Source organism: Chiloscyllium plagiosum, unplaced genomic scaffold (assembly GCF_037043375.1).
Source record: "Chiloscyllium plagiosum isolate Xiang-an unplaced genomic scaffold, Cpla_swu_hap1 HiC_scaffold_27, whole genome shotgun sequence".
NCBI lineage: Eukaryota > Metazoa > Chordata > Chondrichthyes > Orectolobiformes > Hemiscylliidae > Chiloscyllium > Chiloscyllium plagiosum.
In genome coordinates, this window is record NW_028270165.1 from 39,848,166 (window position 1) to 39,873,068 (window position 24,903).

A 24,903-nucleotide genomic window follows, 5' to 3' on the forward strand; every position below is an offset into this window, starting at 1 on the left:
AACAATTTCCAACTCTACCTCAATAAAAAGCTGAAAGAACTGCGGACGCTGCGTATCAGAAACAAAAAAAACAGTAGTTGCCGGTGATCTTTCCAGAGAACTGATGGTGATCGGGAAAACGTTGGTTTATATGCAGGAGATATCGTGGGAGGAAGGCGGATGCAGTAAATGACAGATCAGGACAGACCCCAAAGCGAGGGAAGAACTTTTCGACAGGAAAGGGAGTTGATAATGATCCGTGTGGGAGGGTGAATGGAGACTGTTCCTGGCTAAGAATAGGTAGTGTGTAATGACAGACTACGTGATAACAATGCTTGGTGTGTGTGGAAGGGACGAGGATACTATGGATTTCAGGCCCGAGAATTATTGAATTCGATATTGGGACCGGAGGGATGTATGGTCCCCAAGTGTAATATTCGGTGCTCTTCGTTCTGCTGGTGCTGAGCTTCGCTGGAACACTACAGCAAACCTGAGACAGAGATGTTGGCCAGGGAACAGGGTGGGGTGTGGAATTGGCAGGCAACTGGAAGCTCATGGTCTTTTTTTGCGGGCAGAATGTAAATGTTCTGGGCAGCAGTCACCACGTTTACACTTCGGTTTCCCCAATGTAGATGAGACCACATTGTGAGCAGCAAATGCAGTAGACTGGGTTGTGGGAAGTGCAGGTAAAGTGCCGCTTCACCTGGAAGGTAAGTTTGGGCCCTTGGATAGAGAGGAGGGAGCAGGTAAATGGGCTCGTGTCACACATTCGGCAGTCGCAGGGGAAAGTGCCGTTGGACTATTGGGGTGGGAATGGGGGTAGGGTTGATGGGAATGAATGAAGAGTGGACCCAAGGCATAACTCCTGCCCATTTACCTATCTGCCAAATAGAGAAATTTGTTAAGTGTGTACAAGGACATTTTCTAATTCACAATGTGGATGTACATACTGGCGAGGATGCAAAACCTAAGGGCCAGCAACCATAATTTTATTAACATTAAAATAGTGATTGAAAATAATATATCAGATCTAAAAGTTGAAGTTCTAAAATTGAGGAAGACTGAGGTATTAGGCAAGATCTTTCAAAAGCTGATTGGGGGCAGATGTTCGCAGGTTAAAGGACTGCTGGAAAATGGGAAGCCTTCAAATATGAGATAACAAGAGTCCAGACACAATATATTCCTGTTAGGGTGAAAGGAAAGGCTGGTAGGTGTAGGGAATGCTGGATGACTAGAGAAATTGAGATTTTGGATAAGATAAAGAAGGATGCATATGTCAGGTATCGGCAGAGAGATCGTGTGAATCCTGAGAGTATAAAGGCAGTACGAGCATACGTAAGAGAAATCATAAGGGCAAAAAGGGGACATGAGATAGCGTTGGCAAATAGAGTTAAGGATAACCCAAAGGGTTTTTATAAATACATTAAGGACAAAATGATACCAAGGGAGAGAATAGGGCCCGTCAAAGATCAGCAAGGCGGCCTTTGTGTGGAGCTGCAGTAGATTGGGGGCGGGGGGTGAGATACTGAACGGATATTGTCCATCAGTGTTTACTGTGGAGAAGGGCATGGTAGATATAGAATGTGAGAAAGTAGATCGTGACATGTTGAAAAAATGTCCATATTACAGATGACAAATTGCTGGATATCTTGAAATGCATAAAAGTGGATAAATCCCAAGGGCCTGATCAGGAGTACCCTAGAACTCTGTGGGAAAATGGGCAGGTGATTGCTGGGCCTTTCACTGAGATATTTGTATCATCAGTAGTCACAGGTGAGGTGCCGGAAGGCTAGAGGTTGGCTAACATGGTGCCAATATTAAAGAAAGGTGGTAAGGAAAAGCCAGAGAACTATAGACCGGTGAGCCTGACATCCGTGATGGGCAAGTTTTTGGAGAGAATCCTGAGAGATAGGATTTGCATGTATTTGGAAAGGCAAGAATTGATTAGGGATAGTCAGCATGGCTTTGTGCTTGGGAAATCATGTCTCACGAATTTGATTGAGTTTTTTGAAGAAGTACAAAGTGGATTGATGAGGGCAGCGCGATGGACGTGATCTATATGGACTTCAGGAAGGAATTCGTCAAGGTTCCTCATGGGAGACTGGTGAGCAAGGTTTAATCTCATGGCATGCAGGAACAACTAGCCATTTGGATGCAGAACTGGCAAGAAGGCAGAAGACAGAGGGTGGTGGTGGAGGTTGCTTTTCAGACTGAAGGCCTGTGACCAATGGTGCATCACAAGGATCGATGCTGGATCCGCTACTTTCTGTCATTTATATAAATGATTTGTATGTAAACGGAGGAGGTATAGTTAGCAAGTTTGTAGATGACACCAAAATTGGAGGTGTAGTGGACCGCAAAGAAGGTTACCTCAGATTACAACAGGACCTTGATCAGGTGGGGCAATGGGCTGAGAAATGGCAGATGGAGGTTAATGTAGATAAATATGGGGTGCTGTATTTTGGAAAAACAAATCAGAGAAGGACTTTTACACTTAATGGTAAGTTCCTTGGAAGTGTTGCTGAACAAAGAGACCTTGGAGTTCAGGTTGATAGTTCCTTAAAAGTAGAGACGCAGGCAGATTGGTTAGTAAAGAAGGCGTTTGGTATGTTTTCCTTTGTTGGTCAGAGCATCGAGGATAGATGTTGGGAGCTCATGTTGCCACTGTACAAAAACTTGGTCAGGCCACGTTTGGAATATTGCATGTAATTTTGGTCTGCTTCCTTTCGGAAAGATGTTGCGAAACTAGAAAGGGTGCAGAAAAGATTTACAAGGATTTTGCCAGGGTTGGAAGGTTGAGCTATAGGGCGAGGCTGAATAGATTGTTTTCTCTGGAGCGTCGGAGGCTAAGGGGTGACCTTATAGAGGTTTATAAAATCACGAGGGATATGGAGAGAGCAAATAGACAAGTTCTTTTCCCTGCGATGGAGGAATCCAGAACTAGAGGGCATAGTTTTAGGGAGGGGTGGGGAAAGATATAGAAGGAACTTAAGGGGCAAACTTTTCACGCAGAGGGTGATGCATGTACGGCATGAGCTGCTGGAGTAAGTGATGGAGGCTGTATAATTACAGCATTTAAAATTCATGTGGATGTGTATATCAATAGGAAGGTTTTATGGGGATTTGGGCCAAGTGCTGGCAAATGGGACTCGATTAGGTTAGGATACTTGGGCTGCATGGACGAGTTGGGCCGAAGGGTCTGTTTCTGTGTTGTACATCTGTGTCACTCTGTGAGACTCCATGGGATTCTCTCGGAGAAAGTGAGGACTGCAGATGCTGGAGATCAGAGCTGAAAATGTGTTGCTGGAAAAGCGCAGCAGGTCAGGCAGCATCCAAGGAGCAGGAGAATCGACGTTTCGGGCATGAGCCCTTCTTCAGGAATTTTTAACTGTAAACTATAAACATTCCCTTAGTTAAATATTGTGAAGTGTTCAGCCATTGTTTTAATTCCCAAGTTCGACCTGACCCCCCGCTCCACCCTCCCCCATCCCAGTAACTCTGTTGACAGCCTTCATGTCACATTTAAAACGAGGATCGATAGATTCGTGATCATTCAGGGGATGAACAGTTACAGGAAAAGGGCAGGAAAGTGGATGTGGGGAATGTCAGATCAGCCACCATCCTATTGAATGGAGAAGCAGGCTCAAGGGGCTGAATGGCATTTTCCAATTCCTATTTCTTATGGTTCCCGAACCCTTACCTCTGAAACAAGTCCTAGCTTCAGTATGTGCCATTTCTGAGAGTGCTGATGTTCCCTTGTGTATTATCAACAACTTAGAAGCTGCTGAAACCTCTTGTTCCTCTGTTACCTCTAAACACAATATGCCAATGTGTTCTGGGGAGGTGATGTCCGACTTTATTGTCACCAGACTATTCACCCAGGTAATGTTCTAGGCACTTGGGTTCAGAACCTGCCATGACAGATGGTGGAATCTGAATTCAATATAAATCTGGAATTAAGAGTCTAATGATGAAATCGTTGTGGTTTGTTGTAAAAGTTTCTCTGGTTTCCTGCTGTCCTAACCGGGTCTGATCGACATGTGATTTCAGATTCACTGTTAGCTGGTTGAATCTTCACTGCCCTTTCAGTCAATTCTGAAAGCTCACCTTTTTTAACTATGATGTTGCCAGAATGATTTATAGACGGCATCGGCTGGGCCTTATTTTCACTGGAGTGTAGAAGGTTGAGGGTGGAGGTTATGAAGGTTTATGAAGTCATGAGGGACAAAGATATGGTGAATAACCAGTGTCTTTTCCCGAAGGGTAGGGGAGTTCAAAATTTGGGAGTATATTTTTAAGATGAGAGGGAGAAGATTTTAAAAGGACAGTGGGTGGCAAACGTTTTTTACATTGAAGGTGGTTCGTGTGTGGAATGAACTGTCAGAGGAAGTGATGGATGCAGCTCATGTTACAATGTTTAAAATTATTTGGATAAGTACATATGAGCCAAACACAGGCAGGTGCGTCTAATCTTCCCCCAGATATTCAAAGGGACAGCCAGTCAGAGGGGGCAGCGTCACGCCTATCGTTGTTGTGTGGCATGTGTGACAGCTGCAACAAGACGTCCCAACTCCTGTGCTCAATGCTCTGACCAAGAAAAGCAAGCATGCCAAAAGCCTTCTTCACCATCCTGTCTACCCACGACTCCATTTTCTAGGAGCTAATAACCCGCAACCCTAGGTCTGTTGGTTCAAAATACTGCATATGAAACAGATTTGGTGCTTGTTGGTAGACGTTAATATATGGTGCATATCTCGCCTCTAATTTGGTATCTTATTCTGAATGCCCTCACTGATGAAGTCCAGTGTGCCAAAACCTGAACTTCAAAATTCCTCTGTTCAACTACACTCAAGGTTCTACCATTCACCATGTAAATCCAACCTTGATTTGACGAGACAAAATGTAAGACCTCATACTTAGCTATATTAAACTCCATTTGCCAAATAACCTTAAACTTAAGCAATCTAGTTCTGGACTCTCCCACCCCAGGTAAAATACCTTTCCTATTTACCCTATCCATGCCCTCATGAATTTATAAACATCTATAAAGTCACCCCTCAACCTTCAAAACTTCCGGGAAAATGAACCCAGTCGATTCAACGTCTTCCTGTAGCTCATACCCTCCAACCCTGGCAGCATCCTTGTAAATGTTTTCTGAACTCTTTCAATTTCGCAACCTCCTTCCTGGAGCAGAGAGCCCAGAATTGCATGCAGTCTTCCAACAGTGGTGTAATCAATGTCCTCTCTGAAGAGGATTTTAAAAAATATAACTACAAGCAAATCAGGTTAGTTGGGCATGACTTTCCCATAGCAGTTTGTTTTGGCTGTCCTTCATTAATCTATGTTTTTTTTAAGTTATGAGAAAATATTTTGTGGGATGTGATGATTGCGAGCACATCCAACATTTGCTCATTGTACCTCATGGCCCTTGGACAGAGTAATTGTGACTACATGCTAGAAGATAGTTGACAGTCAACCACATTGTAGTCGGTCTGGAGTCACACGGTGTGTGTGTGTGTGTGTGTGTGTGTGTGTGTGTGTGTGTGTGTGTGTGTGTGTGTGTGTGTGTGTGTGTGTGTGTGTGTGTGTGTGTGTGTGTGTGTGTGTGTGTGTGTGTGTGTGTGTGTGTGTGCGCGCACACGTGCATACATGCATGCAGGGTTCATGAGTGGTAGATTTCCTGCCCTAAAAAGGACAGTTTCAGGAGAAACACAACAGTTCTGGTAGCATCTATGAAGAGACAACAGTGTTGCTGCTTTGAGTCCAGTGGTCCTTCAAAACATGGATTCAAAACATTAACAATTTCTCTCCACAGATGCTGCCAGACCTGCTGCGTTTCCCCAGAAATTTTGCTTTTTGTTGCTGATCTCCAACATCTGCAATTGATTATTTTAGTGAAAAACTGTTTCCTAGTTGCCAGGACAGAGAGAAACTTTCACTTCCATATCTCTGAACATACATTCCACCAGCAGCCATGATGGGATTTCAATTTGTGTTCTCAGAAGACCTAGATCTCTCGGTTGCTCAACCATTACCACTAGATCCAAATCTTTCAATCAATGACAATTTTCTCCTGACTATTTTCCTTTACTCATTCATGGGATATCGCATTTTGTCTCCCACTATTGTTCTGGTAAACATCAACTTCACTTTCCCGCTGTTTCCTCATAATCCTCAATTCCCTTTCTGATTTAAAAAAAATGTATCTTAGTTTTGAATGCACTTAATAATCCAGGCTCAACAGCTGTCCTAAACATACATTACCTTATTTGCAGGTTATTCCCTCTGATTCTAAACTCATCCACAAGGGTAAACATTCCCACATCTAGCCTGTCACGTCTCCTCAGAATCTTGTTTGTGACAATAAGGTTACCTCGAAATCTTCTAACTTCTATTAACCACAGACCGAACGAATTGATTTCTCCTCATAAGACATTATTTTCATCCCTGATTTCATCCTGGTCAACCTACTCTGGACTGCCTCCAATGCCGGTATATCTTACCTTAGCTAAAAGGCCCAAAACTCTTCCCCGTGTTCAGTTGTGGCCTCATTGATGTCTGATTTAGGTTCACGATAACCTCACTACATTTATACTCCATTTAAAAACCAACATCCCATTTATCTTCCCTATTACTCTACTCTACTATAAATCTGGAATTAAGAGTCTCATGATGAAATCGTTGTGGTTTGTTTTAAAAATTTATCTGGTTTCCTGCTGTCTGAAACTGGTCTGATCTACATGTCATTCAGATCCACTGTCAGTTGGTTGAATCTTCACTGTACTTTCAATCAAAACCTCCAGGCAGAGGTTCACTGTAACCTCCCCACTTTTGTACTCTATTTTAAGGCCAATCTCCCTGTTGCCTTCCCTGATACTTACTGAACTTAGATGAAGAGTTCATGAATGCGAGCTTCAAAATCCTCCTATTCAGCAACTTTCTCCATTTAACATTCAGTACATTTCCTCCTGGCAAAGTGCACAACCTCATTTTCCCACATTCTATTCCATCTGGCAAGGGTTTGCTCATTTGCTTAGCCTGTCGATATCCCTCTCCATGTCATCCTCACCACCTGTATTCCAATCAACTGTCTCTACTGCAGTCTTGGCAATAGTACATTCACTTCATGTTTCCAAGTAATTCATATCCATATTGTAAATAATTTTGGCCCCAGCCCTGATCCCTGTGGCACATTGCTCGTTACAAGTTGCGATCCTGAACATGCCCCTAATCCCTACTGTATCATTGGTTAGCCAATCATCTATCCATACAATTAGAGTGTCTCCAATATCATGTGAATATCATTGGCTCTGACAGCAAGTCTTTCCAAACTGTCCTTGAAAAGGTGATGGTGAGCTGCCTTTTAAATTGATTCACAAATATGACGTGGTCTATAATAGAGGTTCAGGAGCGAGTTCCAGGATTTTGATCAATAACATCGAAGCAATGCGTATATGTCACAGTTGGAATGTTGTGTTCACACTTATCTCCTCTTGCTGGTTGAAGTGATGGAGTGGAAGTTGCTCTTGAAGAGCAGCCACTCATATAATCAAGCCAGACAGATCGATTGTGGCCACAGACTCTGCCATTTTGACTTCTCATCAATCTACATTCTTTCCATCCAAGTTTTAGTCCCATCAAACTGCCACGCAATGCTGTTATGGCCACAGTAAACTATAATAAGGTGAAGATCGCTGGGATGATATTCTACATCCGACTGCAATATAAACACAGATCATTGTTTCCAGTTTTGGTGGAACAAAAGACATCGTATTGGTGGATAATTACAGTTAGTGCAAACACAGCGAGCCATCGATAAATATCAATCCTGTTCACGTCAATGGCCAAATTTCAATTCAGAAACCAAGTGCACTCGGCTGCTTGTAACATAGACAACATGACAAAATGGCTCATAGGAGGCGAAATGGGGCATTGAGGAGGAGTGAAATGTTTGCTTTTGGTCACCTCCACAATTGTTAGAAAAACAGGTTGAAAGGACTCTTAAAAGGTGTCTGAAGTAATGGTGTAGCATAACACTTCAGACAGTGGAAAGTGGAAGACCATTTTCTAGTGGAAGAAAAAGACATTTCTTATTTCTGAAAGAACTGGGAAACAGAAGAGGGGATGAAATCTGACTTGGGAGCTATTTCCTATTTGTTGAGGATGTTGCTTCATCACAGTCTTGGTTTAGAGCATACGCTCTTCATCAGGAATAAAGGGTGGCCCAAGGGGGCTGAGAGATACTTGGGAAGGTAGTGGGGCTGGAGGAAAGGCAGCTGGGAGTGCAATAGGTAGATGGAGGTAGGGATTGATGGTGATAGGTCAGAGATGAGGATGGAGCAAATAGGTGAAAAGCAAGGTGGACAGATATGACAGGTCAAGAGGTCGGTGTCGAATTGGAAAGCTGGATCTGGGACAAGGTGGGGGAGAGGAAATGAGGAAACTGATGAAATCTGCATTGATCCCATGTAGTTGGAGGGTCCCAAGGCAGAAGATGAGGTGTTTTTCCGACAAGCATCGGGTAGCAAGAGTTTGGCAGTGGAGGAGGCCCAGGACTTGCATGTCCTTGGTGGAATGGGACGGGGAGTTAAAGAGTTCAGGCACAGGGCGGTCGGTCCCTGAAACGTTCCGCTAGTTGGCGTCCAGTTTCCCCAATATGGATGAGACCATATTGCGAGCAATGGACATTATCTTATAACTAGATTGCATAAATCTTAGCCTGCCAGAGTTATTTTCTTTCCCTAAATTAAAGAAAACTTTAATTAAATTGGGTGACTTCATGAAACGGTTTGTTGGTCAGATTTGAATCATCACTCCCAAATGAGACAATGCCATCAATATCAGTGAACTGCTCTCTTTGTTAAAACCACAAGTTCTTGATTTATTTTCACAACTTAATGGTATTCAGACCTGCACATTCAATGTCAAACTCTGACATCAGAAATGAAATTACAGCATTAATTTTGACTTACAATATTCGAACAAATTGATAGCACACAGTGAATACCAAGTCTGATTGATATGAAATTAAATTTGACCCCCAAAAAATATAAAATCAATTGGGAGATAAGAAATGGGGAAGGGCAGAAGGCAAGAAATGCAGCATTATAGAGGGTGCTCCTCCAGGGAGTGCATTTTACCAACTACCACTGCTAAATATAACACTCTGATATGATCCTCCGGTTTTAATGTAAACCATAGCCCCGTTAAGTAGGTACCATTTAAATGAGTTAAAAATACAAGCCTTGAGCAAATCCAGTCTCCAGGCTTACCCTCCGCTTCTTGGAGCTCGGACCTTCTTTCAGCTCCGGGGGATTGATGCCACTACCACTCCTCCACTGAAGAAGCTTTGGGAAGCAGATGCAAAGGCAAGATACAGAAAGAGCACCTTTGCAAATGAAAGCAGCTTACAGAGACATTGAGCAATAGCATCACACGGTTTTGACCATTTGACCTCTTGGTTACGTGCCCAGCACACTCACGCAGCACTACTCTGCTTCTGGGCACCCAGCAACTGGATTGTGCATCAGTTTAAAGTTGGTCCTATATTCTGATTACATCGGTACACAACGCAATGAAAAAGGGTTTCAGCACACTGGCCTTCATCAATTAGGGAATTGAGTATAGATGTTAGCAAGTTATTTTGTAGTTATACAGGACGTTGATGAGGCGGCACCTGGAATATTGTGACCAGTTTTGGTCCCCTTGGTGTTCTGACTTCTGACTTCTTCAACTCTGGGTTTGTGTTGAACTTGATGGGATACTTTGTCCAACTCAGCATGTTTAAACAGTATCGCTCGGACGGATTAATTTGAAAATTTTTAGGAGGTGAGCTCAACAAGATTGAACTATTCAAAGTTACTTGGACTCTATTTTAAACTTACATCAGGACCAGCAGTCAGAGACACGTACAGCATGGAAACAGATCCTTCAGTCCAACTTGTCCATGCTGACCTGCTATCCTAAATTAATCTACTCCCATTTGACAGCACCTGACCCATATACTCTGGCAGCTTATTTCAGATATATACTACCCTCTGCATGAAGAATTTGTCCCTTTAATATATTTCGCCTCTTACCCTCTAGTTCTGGACTCCCCCACCCCAGGGAAAAGACCTTGTCTATTACCCTGTCCATGCCCCTCATGATTTTGTAACCTCTCTTAGGTCAATCCGCTGCCTCCGATGCTCCAGTGAAAACAGCCCCAGCCTATTCAGCCTCTCCCTATAGCTCAAATCCTCCAACCCCCAGTAACATTCCCGTAAATCGTTTATCATAGAGGAGTCAACGTTTCAGTCCTGAAGAATGGTTAATACCCAAAACGCTGACTACTCCACATTCTGGTGCTGCCTGGCTTGCTGTATTCTCCCAACCTCCTGCTTGCCTACTACGGGTTGCAATATTTAGTTGTTACCTCTGCAGCCTCACATTGGCGGGGATCCAGGTTTGATTCCAACCTTGGGGGGCTGTCTGTGAGGAGTTTGCACATTCTCCCAGAGTCTGCGTGGGTTTTCTCTGGGTGGTCCTGTTTTCTTCCATAAACCAAAGATCTGCAGGTTATGTGGATTGGCCATGCTTAATTACCCATAGTGTTAGGTACATTAGTCAGAGGGAAATGGGTCTGGATGGGTGACTTTTCGGGCGGTCGGTATGGACTTGTTGGGACAAATGGCCTGTTTCCACACTGTAGCTAATCTTATCTGCACTACTTTTGTCACTAACGACTGGCAGAGTAGACACGACGGGCCGAATGGACTAACTTCTGCTCCGATGGTCTTGCGGTTTTAGGTTTCTCTGGATCATTTCATTGGCAATGTGAAGTCCCGGACTCAATGAGCAGCAGTGTCCACTGAAAGCAAAGCTCATAGGATCGTAGAACTCCTACAATGTGGAAACAGGTCCTTCAGCCCAACACATCTGCACTGATCTTCCGAACAGTAACCTACTCAGATCTATTTTCCTACCCTCCATAAATTGCACACAGACCCCCTAGGGTGGAATTATTCCTGGTTCCTGGTGCCATGAGGCAGCAGTGCAAACCCTGAGTCACCATACGGTTGTGGTTGTTGGGTATAGGGGAGGCAATTGCAGCCTAGCAGTAAACAAAAACAGTCCACCTACTCTGCTACTGCACCCACTGTCAGAACTGGCAGGTGGTTCAGTCCTGGGGTGTGACCGAAGGCAGCGTCACTGGTAGGATCTGGTTGCTGGGAGCACTGGTTCCCACGCTGGTGCTTCCGCAAGTTGCAAGCAAACATGAACCTCTTCCCACACTCAGGCCAACTGAAGGGCATCTTCCCGGTGTGGACGCACTGGTGCTTCAGCAGGGAGGAGGAATTGCTGACGGCCTTCCCGGACTTAGGGCAGCAGAATGGCCTCCCCAACCCCCATTCCTCCGTGTGGACCAGCTGGTGCTTCAGCAGTGTGGAGGAGCGGGTAAAGACCTTCCCACATTCGGGGCAGGAGAGCGGCTTCTCCCCGGTGTGGATGTACTGGTGCCTCAGCAGGGCTGAGGAATTGCTGAAGGCCTTCCCGCACATAGGGCAACTGAACGACATCTGACCAATGGGCCAGTAGGTCGGAGGAAAGAGCAAAGTCCTTCCTGCACTCGGGGTAGAAGAATGGCCTCTCCTCAGTGTGGACGCACTGGTGTCTCAGCAGGTGGGAAGAACTGCTGAAGGGTATCTCGCACTTGGGGCCGGAGAACAGCCTTCCCCGGTGTGGACCAACTGGTGCGTCAGCAGGGCAGAGGAATCACAGAAGGCTTTCCCACACTCAGGGCAGCAAAACGGCCTCTTCCCCTCTGTGGGCCCATTGGTGCTTCAGAACCCTTTCAAATTTCACAATATCCTTCTGATAGGCGGGAGACCAGGATTGCACACAATATTCCAAAAGTGGTCTAACCAATGTCCTGTACAGCCACAACATAAATTCCCAACTCCAATACTCAGTCAGAGGATTGCGAAAGCTTTCAAAATCCACAAAAAACAAACAGGAAAGAATGGAGGGACAAACCGAAGTTTTGAGAGTCAGCTTGGAAGCATCACTGAGAAATCGGCGGACTGGGTTTATTGGGTACCCGTTCTACTTAAATACACTATATACGTATTCCTCTTCTGCTCTTCGTAGTTTCTCTGTGCTGCAGTGTGTAGTGGCTCGTTGATATAATATCCTGATGTCCTGAGGAACCAAAGACACAAACACAGCACCAACTTCAACAGCAAAGATAGCACTGTCAAGCTCGTGGAACTGTGCCTTACCACCCACTTCATATTCAGTAACAAGCCCTACAAACAAATCAACGAAATACCCATGAAACACTTCTGTCATCAAAAAATGAAACAAATTAGAGGAAATCTACAACACCATCAATAATATCCTTACTGGCATAAAATTCACAAAAGAGGAGAACAACAACAAAGTGCCATTTCTAGATGTCACAGTAGAGCGAACAGTAAATGGTAAATTCAAAACAGCGTCTGCAGGAAAACACTACACGCGAACCAAGTACTTGGCTACAGAAGTAATCATCCCTACACATGCAAACAAATCTGAATCAGGACACTATTTCAACAAGCCACTATACACTACAGCACCCAGTGACAACGAAGACCAATAAGTAACTGGACAGCGCACTTAAGGAGAATGGGTAGCCAAAATCCACGCTGAAAAGTGCTTCCCTGACCGGGCATCGAACCCGGGCCGCGGCGGCGAAAGCGCCGAATCCTAACCACTAGACCACCAGGGAGACATGGGCGCCATGTGACAGATCTACTGAAAATTGCTTCCCTGCTCGGAAATCGAAACCGGGCCATGGGAGTTCGAAGGCTTCCCAACAGTGTCATTTCTTGTATCCATTTCTCCCGATGTGGTCTCCTCTACATTGGGGAGACTGGAGACTCCTCGCAGAATCAAGTCACAGCGCTTGAGGGAACATCTCCAGGACACCCGCAACAATCAACCCCATCGCCCTATGGCCCAACATTTCAACCCCACCTCACACTCTGCCGGGGACATGCAGGTCCTGGGCCTCCTGCATCGACGCACCCTCCCTCCTCCCGATGCCTGGAGGTAGAACGCCCCAACGTCCGTCTCGGATACATTCAACCCAAGGAGATCAATGTGGACTTCACCAGTTTCCTCATTTCCCCTCCCCTCACCTTACCTCGGTTCCAACCTTCCAGCTCAGCGCTGTCGTCATGACCTGTCCTACCTGCCAATCTCCCTTCCCACCTATCCGTTCCATCCTCCTCTCTGACCTGTCACCTCTGTCCCCATCCTCATTCACCTATTGTACTCATTGCTACCTTCGGCCCAGCACTCCCCAATTTATCTCGCCAGCCCTGGAAGCGTCCTGCCTCTATTACTGATGAAGGGCTTTTGCCCGAAACGTCGATTTTCCTGATCCTCGCAAGCTGTCTGATCTGCTGTGCTTTTCCAGCACCACTCTGATCTCAACTCTGGTTTCCAGCATCTGCAGTACTCACTTTTGCCTACCCAATAAACCCAGTGTGCCGATTTCTCATCAACAAACTGACACAAGCAGACACAACGTGTGCAGAAACTCTAGCCACATTACTTTACATTAAAGACATCTATGAAATGATGACCAGACAACTCAATCCTCTCAGCACCATGGTAGCCCACAAACCTACCAACACACTTGAACAGCGGCTAATGAACCTGAAGTACCCGATACAAACAACCAGCAAACGAGTGTTATTTACAAAATACCATACAAGGAAATATATACATGAACTTTGTCGCACAGTTCTTTGTGGCAAGAAACGCTGTGATGAGATAAGGAATATTTTTTCAGCCAAAACGAATCGGCACTGACTGGACAGCCATTTAAAATCAACGCTGTCAGCCCAGGATGGAAGATCCAAAGGGATGAACAGTTTCTTATTTCCTGAAGATTTACAAAGCCAAGACTGGGTTTTGGTGTTTGTTCCCTTTCTACTCCCAGGAGCCGCAGAGGTTGTGCTGGTGAGTTGGGGAAAGTGAAATGTGCCCGTGAGCAGCGTGTGGGGCTATTTCAGCTTCCCCTCCTCTGACAGCGCTGTGACGTGACTCTGATGTTCTCAGGGCCACTTACTGACGCGAGACAGTGAAAAGAGTCTCGTTCCTGCAGATCAGGAATTCAAACCTTCTGCCGGCTTCATGACAATGAGAAAGATTAATTGTGGTGTGAGAAGAAGTTGTGAGCTGCATTTCAAACAGGTAGGTGGAGTCAGATGCGTCATCCATTGCGCCCCTGGCACTGTGAGTACCTGACGCCGCCATGCTGCAGAGTTCTGACGTTAACACGGATATGCACAGCAATGGGAACATTCACAAGGTGAACAGCCAAAGATAATCACCGTCACTGATTCCCTTCCATACTCCCAACTTTGTGAAGCAGTATCTTTCATTGGGAAAAAAACAAATTAATCCTCAGGTGCCTGCTTCATTTCGATCATGACTTCACGCCCCTCACTGTCTCATTTCCAAACGCTTGGCTCATCGCCTCAAAAGCAGCTCTGTGGGTATCTGCTTGTTCCACCCTGATAGGCAGAGGGATACAGATTCCCGACCAGTCCCAATGGTGATTGAAATATTTCAAATCCTCCACTGATTTGCAGCTTTAAAAAACCGTTGGAGCAATCTCCCTTTCCTTTTGACGACAGTTCTCAACTGTAGTCGGCAGGGTTCACACCTGCGTGGGGAAACCGCAATGGATTTCATGTCCATCGCATTAACCACTCGGCCCGCCAATACAGAACCACACTGACAGCTTCATTTCCCAGGTCCCTCTGCCTGTGGAGCTGAGAAAGAGTGAATCATTGCAGAGTTTGTTTGAATCCAATCACTTCACAGGTTTCGAAAGGGTTAAATATCTGCAAATGGCGAGACTGGGTGTTTCATCCCGAAAGATGAAATGGACGTTCAGTTAGAAATTGCAGGAGCAACTCAGCAGGTCAGGCAGCATCTGTGGAAAGAGAATCAGAGACAACATTTCAGAACTCTATTTTTGCCTCATCCAGGTACAGCCAAACCTACTGAGTTTCTCCAGCAGTTTCGCTTTCTGTCTCGGACTCTCAGCAGCCGCAGTCCTTTACGTTAGAAATTCAATCAATTCAGAAACCCCTTTGTGCTTCCTCAGTGGAGAAGATTTCCGTTTGGGAAACATTTTGCTGTCCCCATTAAAAACGCGCATCTTCGCAGCCAAGAAAGCGTTAGAAGCGAGAACAAAAAACAACGCTCTGTCCGTGGGTGGTCTCGAACCATCAACCATCGGATTAACAACCAAACGCGCTAACCAATTGCGCCACAAAGACAGCCCCGGGTAGCCCTCGCACATTCTCTTTGAGGGCGCTACTATTCAATTCATAATTCAACCTGCCCCGCCCAGAATTACCATTGTCTTCTATCAGTTTTACTTTTCCAAAATAAAGCCTGGGACATTCATTGTGGAGACATGGGGACTGTCTGATCCCACCATCTGCAGGCTCATCCATGTCATGAGGAAATAGCTCTCCTTCACCCGGGCCATCGCCTTCCGATCCTTTCAGTGCTTTGCCTCTTCCCGAAATTTCTTATTGGCCCCGAGCCGAGAAGGGGTTTGAATTCCTGATGTGCAGAGAATTCTTTCAATGTCTCGGGTCAGTTCACGTCCCGAGAATATCAGAGTCAATCTCCCCGCCTCTTAAACAAGGAGAAGGTGTCTGGACTGTCTCTGCTCAGTCGGATAGTTCTCCTCTAATTCCACTTCCCATAGAGTTTCTAAAGATTCACAAAGCTGGAGACTGGGATTGCTGTTTTACTTTCTGAAAATTATTCCACCTGCTAACTGACAATATTTTGCCAAAACCTCTTCCCCATTGTAACATTTGGATCATATCCAGGGATGAGCAATTTCCATTTTGTGGAGACATTCCCAAGTTTGGGAATGTTCTCTTTGGAGCAAAGAAGGTTAACTGGAGATTTCCAGGGGCTGTTAGCAATGATGGGAGAAGACGTGGTGGGAATGGGCAGGTTAATGATCAGAAGAACCCATTGCCACTTACGAGGGTCAGTTACCAGAGGACAGGGATTGAAGTTCTTTAATGGAAAGCAGCGAATAATGCAGAAAGCCAACGGGTTGAGCAGCATCTGTGGAAAGGTAAACAGAGCCGACGTTTTGAGTGGTGCTACCGTTTTTGTTCAGAACTCAGTGTTTTGCCTCTTCCCGAAGTTGGTCCAGGTCTGTGTCTCAATTGGCAAACACATGGCAAGTCCAGTGCCGCAATGTGAAGTTATAGCCTTTGCTGTTTAAAAGAAAACAGTGCATTGTTTAAATGGTGATATATTGGATTGTGGAGAAAGTGAAGACTAGAGGTGAAAGTCGAAAAATGTGGCAATGGTAAAGCACAACAGGTCAGGCAGCATCTGAGGAGCAGGACAGTGAACGTTTAGGGCACAAGCCCTTCATCAGGAATGATGTATGGATGTACAAAGGGGTCTCAGAGTCCCTCCACACCAGTCAATGCCAGTTGTCGGGCAGATGCAGCAGGCAATGAGCGAGGCAAGTGGTATATTACGAAGAGGAATTGAGTTCAGAAGTGGGGTCATTGAACATATTCAAGGCTAAATTCATCTGAGTTTGAACAACAAAGAAGTGTATGGTTATGGGCGGAGGTAGGAAACTGGTATTAAGACCAGTACAGGTCAGTCACATAGTCAGGCAGCACTGAACAGACCCTTCATCCAACTAGTCCATGCTGACTATGTTCTCAAACTAAACTCGTCCCATCTACCAGTGTTTAGCCCATAAAACTTCGAAACTTTCGTATTCATGTACTTAACCAAATGTCTTTTAAACGTTGTAACTGTACGTGTATAAAATCATGAGGGGCATGGATAGGATAAATAGACAAAGTCTTTCCCTGTGGTGGGGGAGTCCAGAACGAGAGGGCATGGGTTTAGCGTTAGAGGGGAAAGATACAAAAGAGATCGAAGGGGCAACTTTTTCACGCAGAGGATGGTACGTTTATTGAATGAACAGCCAGAGGAAGTGAAGTCTAGTACGATTGCAAAATTTAAAAGGCATTTGGTTAGGTATATGAATAGGAAGGGTTTGGAGGGATATGGGGCCGTGTGCTGTCAGGTGGGACGAGATCGGGTTGGGATAGTTGGTCGGCATGGACACGTTTGACCAAACAGTCTGTTTCTGTGCTGTACATCTCCATGACTCTATGACTTCCTCTGGACATTCATTCTGCACTCAGAACACACTCTTAAAAAAACAATCCATGTCCTGTCTTTATAAAATCTTTCCCTACTCACCTCAAAATATGTGCTCCCTGATCCTGAAACCCAAAGCTGAGGGAAAGGACACCTGTTGTTCACCTCATCCGTATCCCTCATGATTTTATAATCCTCTCAATCTCCTATGTTCCAATGAGAAAGGTTCCAGCATATCCACCTAGATGTAGGTATATTCATATCCAGTTATGAAGTGTTCAATGCTAGTGCAGGCTGGAAAGATCAAGTGGTCTACTCCTGCTCCCAATTTATCCTGGCTGTTACGTTTCTCAGCCCCATTCTCCCGTTTTCTCCCCGCAACTCTCAACCCTTGATACTCTATCTCAGTGTTACACATACTCAGTGACCTGGCCTCCACAGCTTTCTGTGACAATGAATTCCATCGATTCACCACTCTCTGGCTAAAGAAATTTCTCATAATCTCCATTCTCCCTTTATGCCGACGCTATGCCCAAGGGTATTAGTCTCTCCTCCCAATGAAAACATCTTCCTAATTTCCATCTGTCCAGGCTGTTCAATATTCTGTATGTCTCAGTTAGATCCCCCTTGAATGTGGGCCTGTTAATCAGCATGAACCAAACCCTTCAGGATGAGGACAGCCGGGATTAGGTTCAACAAAGTGAGAATGGAGGGTGAGTGTGTGGGATGGAGATTTTCAGCTTTTATGGAATAAGATAGGAAAGAAAGTTTAATATAAATTATAATTGATCAGATGAGCCGATGGGCCAAGGAGTAGTGGATGGAGTTTAATTTAGACAAATACGAGCTGTTGCATTTTGATGAGGCAAATCAGGGCTGGACCTATGTGGTTAATGGTAAATTAATGGAATTCTGTGCTCAAGGAAGCAGTAGAGGAAGCTTCATTAAGACACTGTTGGATGGGTTTTTGCGTGGTCGGGGAATTAAGGGTAATTGGGATAATGCAATTAGGAGGAGCTGAGATGATTGATAGATCAGCCATGATTTTAATGAATGGCTGAGCAGGGTCGATGGGCTAAATGGCCTACTCCTTCTATTATTTTGAAACTATAACCCTGCGTTTCCCATGGCTCACCCACCTAACCTGCACATCTCTGGACACTGGGCAATTTAGCATGGCCAATCCAAATCAAGGCCAGTGAGCAATGTAGTGATGTGGAAAACAAATACCAGAGAATGATAGAAAGGGACAAGGAGAATAAATGTACCAGCAATCAAAACTGGATTCTAACCATCATAAAAAATAAAACTAAAAGCTCAGTATGTGAATGTGTGCTGCATTGTAACAAAAGCGAATTAATTGACTGCACATGTTGAAGAGAATAATTATGATCTGAGACTCCTTTCAGAGATATGGCTTCAGAATGACAAGGATTGGATCCGGAATATCGAGGGGATATGTGGCATTCAAGTCGAGTGAGAGGCTCAGGAAAGGTAGAGGGCGGGCACTGCTAATCAAAGCACTGATAACATGGTAGTCTGGTGTCAGCTCGGATTTCAGGTCCTGATTTCTCTGTCCTCTGGTCTCCCTGTTCCAACAGAGTTAAATGTTGTCTGTTCTCAGCTCTGCTCGATTTCTGCTGAATCTTTGAGCCCCTTTTGCACCTTCTGGAGCAATAAAATATTCTGAGCCTCCTGGAAATGACACCTTATCTATACCCCTCCTGATTTTAAAAATCTCCATAAAGTTATCTGTCAACTTGCTCGGCTCCGTTGGAATAAATGTCCCAGCTTCTTCTGAACTCAAACCCTTTATTCCCAGCAGTACGCTGGGAAAGTAGAGAATAGGGAATTGTATCAAATCACATAAATGTCCTGTCTGAAGCAATCTGGCTGTGTTCTTGCCTGAGATATTGAGAGTCCCTGGTGTAAGTAATTACGAATGCAATTTTTTGTTCACAGAATTGAACAATCATTTTGCAACAAAGGGGTCTACTCTGATAAGGAGGTAGTGGTCATTTCTAGGGTAAGTGAACAGTTTGTAGATCAGAGAGATGAAGTTCCAGACACTTGGGAAGGGCAGAAAATGACTGTGATAAATAAGACAAAGAACTGTGGATGCTGGAAATCTGTAACAAATCTGAGAACACTGGAAAAACTCAGCAGGACTGGAAGCATTTGTGGAGAGAAAGCAGAGTTAAAGTTTCGAGTCTAACAACTCCTCTTCAGGATTCTGAAATAGTTTGTGAGAACCCCTTAAGACTACTGCTCCGCTTTAAGACCATAATACACAGGAGCAGGATGAGGCCATTTGGCCCACTGAGTCTGCTCCACCAGTCGATCATGGCTGATATATTTCTCCATCCCATTCTGCTGCCCTCTCCTCATAACCCTTGACCCCTTACTAATCAATAACCTATCTCTGTCTTAAATGCCCTCAATGACTTGGCATCCTCAACCCTTCTCCTAGTGGAAACATCATCTCCACATCCACACTATCCAATCATAGAGTAGCACAGCGCTGCCTGACCCACTGTGATCTTCAGCATTTGTTGTTTTCAGGAAGGATTCCAGCATCTATAACAACATGCTTCTAAATGTTGTCCCCAGTTGGTTAGCTCTCCCTGGATCCCGTGAGATTTAAATCTTACTCAACAATCCACTGTGTGGTACAATTAACAAAGTTCCCAGTCCCCACCTCTTTTTGCACACGTAAGTAGCACGATGGATCAGTGGTGAGCACTGCTGCCTCACCGCACCAATGACCCGCGTTCTATTCCAGCCTTGGGGCGAATGTCTGTGGAGTTTGCGCATTCTCCCTGCCGTGTCTGCGTGGGTTTTCTCTGGCTGCTCCGGTTTCCTCCAAAATCTAACGATGTGCAGTTTCGGGAGAAGTGACCATACTCAATGGGCCCACAGTGTGCAGTAAGTGTAGTGTAATGGGATAGGGGAAAGTGTCTGCATGGGTTACACTTTGTATGGTCTGTGTGGACTTGTTGGGCTGAATGGCGTGTTTCCACATTGTAGGAATTCTACGTGGCAATCCCCCAACTCCAGAGTCTCAGCACTCTTGGCTTTTCCCATGGACAGTGTTGGGGAGGGAAACAATTTTTTACACGGGAGGAAGGTTCAGTGAGTGTGAAGCTAAAAGTACACGCAGTGCATTACTTGAGCTGTTTCCCCCGGTATACCAGAGACCAAGGGGTAACCTTACAGATGTTTATAGAGTAATGCGAAGCATGGATAAGGTAAATAGACAAGGTCATTTCCCTGGGATGGGAGAAGTCCAGAACAAGAGGGAAATATGTTTGGGGTGAGGGAGGCAAGTGTAAGGCATGATCTGCCGAAGGCAGTAGTGGATGTAGGTCCAATTATAACATTTAAAAGGCATCTGGATGGGTATATGAATAGGAAGAGTTCAGAGGGATATGGGCCAAATGCTGGGAAATGAGACGAGATGAATTTAGACTATCTGGTCGGCACGGATGAGTTGAATCGAAGGACCTGTTTTTGTGTTGTGTATCTCTATGACTCTGGCTTGCCCGTAATGTTTGCCATGCCTGTATGTTCAGTTTCTGTCTGGTGTCGGTGCCAATGCCTTGATATCGCATTTCCTCCACCTCCCCAGATGTTAACCATTCCGTCTCTGGTTGTTTCTCAAGAAGCTGCATTGAAGGTTCATCCTGAATTGATACTTTTTTTGCTTCCCAAAATCAGACTTACTCACTCCTAGATGTCGTGAAAGATACTAACTTTCAAGTGGAGGTATCCAAAATTCAGAGGTGTCTGTCTTGATGTTTTTACTTTTCGGTCCCTGGAAGATCCTGAATCAGTACCATGAGGAGAATTAGTTTGAGCGGAGTGAGAATAGAGGGGTGAGAGGGGGTGGGATGGTGCTTTCAATTTTGTGGCAAAAGAAAAGAATGTTCTGCGAAAAGTAAAATTGCTTGTTTGGAATTTCTAACCTAGACTGACAGTGATGATTTTTGTAATCTCTTTTTACAGATTACTTGAAAATTTGAAGACTGAAGTTTCAATATCAAAAGCTGAAGGGCTTTGCCTGAAACATTGACTCGACTGCTCCTCAGATGCTGCCTGATCTGCTGTGCTTTTCCAGCATTGCACTTTAGCTCTGACTCTCCAGCATTTGCAGTCCTCAATTTCACGTCAATGTATGGCAGTCACTGAATCCATCGGGACTATAACAATTTTCGACTCTGATTCTGTGAGTAGGAGCCAAGCTTTTTGGTTCCTGTTTCATTACGTTTTCAGCATCAGTGAGACTGGAAAAGAGACACTACTGTTGCAGCACTCTGATTGTGGAGCCAGAAAACGTTATAGGCAGAGATTATTTTCAAATTTTCAAATAATCTGTTTGTGTGCAGCTAAAGCTTCGGTCATGGAGAAACCCAAGGAATCCCGCCTCGTGGAGAAACCGTGGAAGTGTGGCGACTGTGGGAAAAAGCTTCCGTTTCCCATCTGACCCGGAGACTCATGGGCGCAGTCACACCGGGGTGAGACTGTTCTCCTGCCCTGAGTGCGGGACGGGCTTCAGCAATTCCTCCCACCTGCTGATGCACAGGCGGGACCATACCAGGGAGAGGCAGTTCACCTGCCCCGAGTGCAGGCGGAGGTTCTCATCATTCTGCACCTTGCAGAAGCACAAGCGGACACACCAGTGCTCCCAACAAGTTGATTCTGCTGGTGAAACTGCTGTGGGCCATTGCGAGGACTGAACCCCTGCCCATTCTGACAGTGCTTATAGTGGGAGAGTCGGTCGGATTATTTTTGTTTTATGCCGTCGTGCTCCCCCACACCCTCAACTTTGCTTCCTGTGGGCTCTGCTGCTCGTTGAAACCAGGAGCTGTTCTCTCTAGTTTTTTCTGTCCAGTTAAAGAATTATTGGCTCTGTCTGGGAACGAGCTCTAGTCTGTAAGAAATAGCTGAATACTTCAGGGTATCCATTCACATTCAGCAGTGACTTTGAAATTAAATTTGCGGTTATGTGCCTGTGAACAACTCATCATCGAAGGATTGCCCAACCGCGTGGCAATCCATAGTTCTAAACTCTTTGCTTGAATTGATAATTTTAAAAATTCTCTTCCTTAATTTACTCCTTAAGCTTCTGTCTATGAGACGGTGGAGGACTTGATCAAAAGGCTTAAATCATTGCTATCAACTGGATTATCTTGTTTAACTTTGCCCTAGTAAATTTGCAGTATTCGTAATTGTTTGTTTTTGTTTAAATTATAATTCTGGTGTCCAAGACATGTTCATCAAGTGTGGTTCTCTTGATGAAACTGCTGTGGGTCACTCCCAGTACTGAGCCCCTGTGCATTCTGACAGTGTGTGTGCAGTGGGAGAGTCAGTGGGCTTTTTTGTTTTATGTCCTTGCCCCGCTCTGCCCCTCCGCCAACTTTGCTTCCATTGGGCGTTGCTGCTTGTTGAGCTCAGGAGCTGTTCTCTCTAGATTTTACTGTCCAGTTAAAGAATTGTTGGATCTCTCTGGGAATGAGTCCCAGCCTGTAAGAAATGGCTAAATACTTTGGGGTGTCTATTCCCATTCAGCAGTGACTTTTAAATTAGATTTACAGTTACGTGTCTGAGAAAAAGTCATAGTCCAAGGATTGCACAAAGGCTTGGCAATACATTGTTGGAAACTATTTGTTTGAATTGGTAAGTTTAAAAAAAAAACTTTCGTAATACCGCTTACGTTTCTGTCTTTGAGATGGTGGGGGACTTGATCAAAGGGTTTAAATCATTGCTATTAATTAGATTATCTTCTTTAACTTTGCCCGAGAAAAGTTGCCGTATTTATAATTATTGGTTTTTGTTTAAATTATAATATTGATGTGCAAGGTCTGTTCTTCATCAAGTCTGGTTAGGAACAGTTGAGAAATTGAGGGACATTGCATGTTTTAATTTCACTCTGTTGTAAATCTGATGACAGTGCCACTCATTTGTATTGGGTTGCTTACCCTTAGTTGTAATGTCTTTCACCCCAACGATTCACTATGGGAGTGAGTTTCACAGTCTCACCACACTCTGAGGTTTTTCATGAAATCCTTAGTACAGAATTGTAAGGGAAAGTGTTGACGAGGGCAGAATATAGGGTCTTAACTGCAAAAGCCAGGAAGTCATTCGACAAAGTAAGACCATGACAATGTAGGGACAAATAAGGAACTTTGACAGCAATGAAGAGGTCACACGTCAGATTTCAAGACAATGGTCGAGACAAAAAGAAAAAGTACTCTGCTGATATTGGATATTGCAATTAAGCAAGTTTCGAGATGCTGCAGTTGGTTGAATATGATGACGGAAGAGATGAAATAACCAAAACCACGTATGTAATGTGAAGTCGGTAACCATAAAGCAAGAGTATACTGTTGATTGATATAGGTCAATTGCGTGCAAGTAGGCCATTCAGCCCATCGAGTCAACATTGACTGACCGTCCCACCCAAAACCAGCTCGTTACCCTATCTCTGTAACCCTGCATCTCCCATGGTCAATCTACACTCACCTGCACATCCTTTGGACTGTGGGAGGAGGCCTGAGCACCAGGGGAAACCAACGCAGACACAAAGGGAGAATGTGCAAACTCCACACAGACAGTCGGCCCGAGGGTGGGATCAAACCCAGATCAGTGATGCCGTGAGGCAGCAGTGCTAACCACCGTACCACCACCACATGCTGCTCCCTAAAGAAGTGAATTTCAAAGACTTGGGAACACTTGAGAGAAAAACAAAACTCTCCTATCTTAAATGAGAGGCTAGTCTCTGGCTAGAATAGAGTGGACATTACATTTACATTAAGTCCTCTCCAGATGTTATACAGCTTCATCAGATCATCTGTTTCTTCTAAACTCAAACTGATACAAGCCCAGCCTGACATCCCCTTGTCCCCGATTATAAGTTGAGTAAATCAGCGACCCTCGACCTCACTGGCATGACACAGGATGCCCTCAATCCAAGTTGACCCTAATTGCCTAATCTCTTGACGCCCACGCCACCATGTGGTCAGCCGCAACTCAGCCCTGAACGAGAGCAGAGGAATTGAATAGACAGCAGTGAGGTGGACATTGCATTCCCAGAGAATATTGTTCAAGTGAGAAAGTTGTTCAGCTCACATTCAGATCATTGCAGGGATCATGTCTCCTCTCATTTAAATATCTTAGATCCCAATAACGGTCTAGTTTTGTTGTACATTGTGTGTGTTTTACCTGATTTTCTGTTGCTGTCATTCCCATTAGGGTGTGTGAATTCAGAACCAGATAATAGGCTCAGTTCTGAATTATCCTTGAGGATTGGTGTAGAACGTACTAAGTGTCAGTCATAATGGAAGAAGCTGTACTGTTTATTTAACCCTTTGCTGTCATTGTCCAGGGACTGAAAGAAAGGGGAAGTGTAGAGGGAGTTTTACTCTGTATCTAACCCAATGCTGTTTCTGTCCTGGCAGTGTTTGTTGGGGACAGTGTTGAGGTAGCTTCACTTTCAATTTAAGAGTAGCGGTAGCTTTATTCTGATTGTAATCCCATGCTGTCCTTTTCCTGGGAGTGTGAGATGGCATCTGTAATTGAAGTGAATGCAGACTTGCTGTGGGAGTGGAGGGGACTTCTACCTGAGCACACCCATCTTTGACACTGCTGTGCTGATCAAGATACTCTCAGAAACCTTCATTCACTTTTCCAACCAACCACAGGGTGGTTAAGGATGGTATA

At 44.8% G+C, this 24,903-nt stretch overlaps 1 protein-coding gene and 1 non-coding gene across 3 annotated transcripts in view; one reads left to right on the forward strand and one right to left on the reverse strand.

Annotated features, from left to right (window-relative positions):
• The window catches only part of LOC148143696 (sulfhydryl oxidase 2-like), a 565,239-nt gene that overhangs the window by 310,838 nt on the left and 229,498 nt on the right, over positions 1–24,903 (forward strand). The window lies entirely within an intron of this gene.
• trnae-uuc (transfer RNA glutamic acid (anticodon UUC)) lies at positions 12,656–12,727 on the reverse strand. The gene has a single exon. It is a non-coding gene; the product is annotated as a tRNA-Glu (tRNA).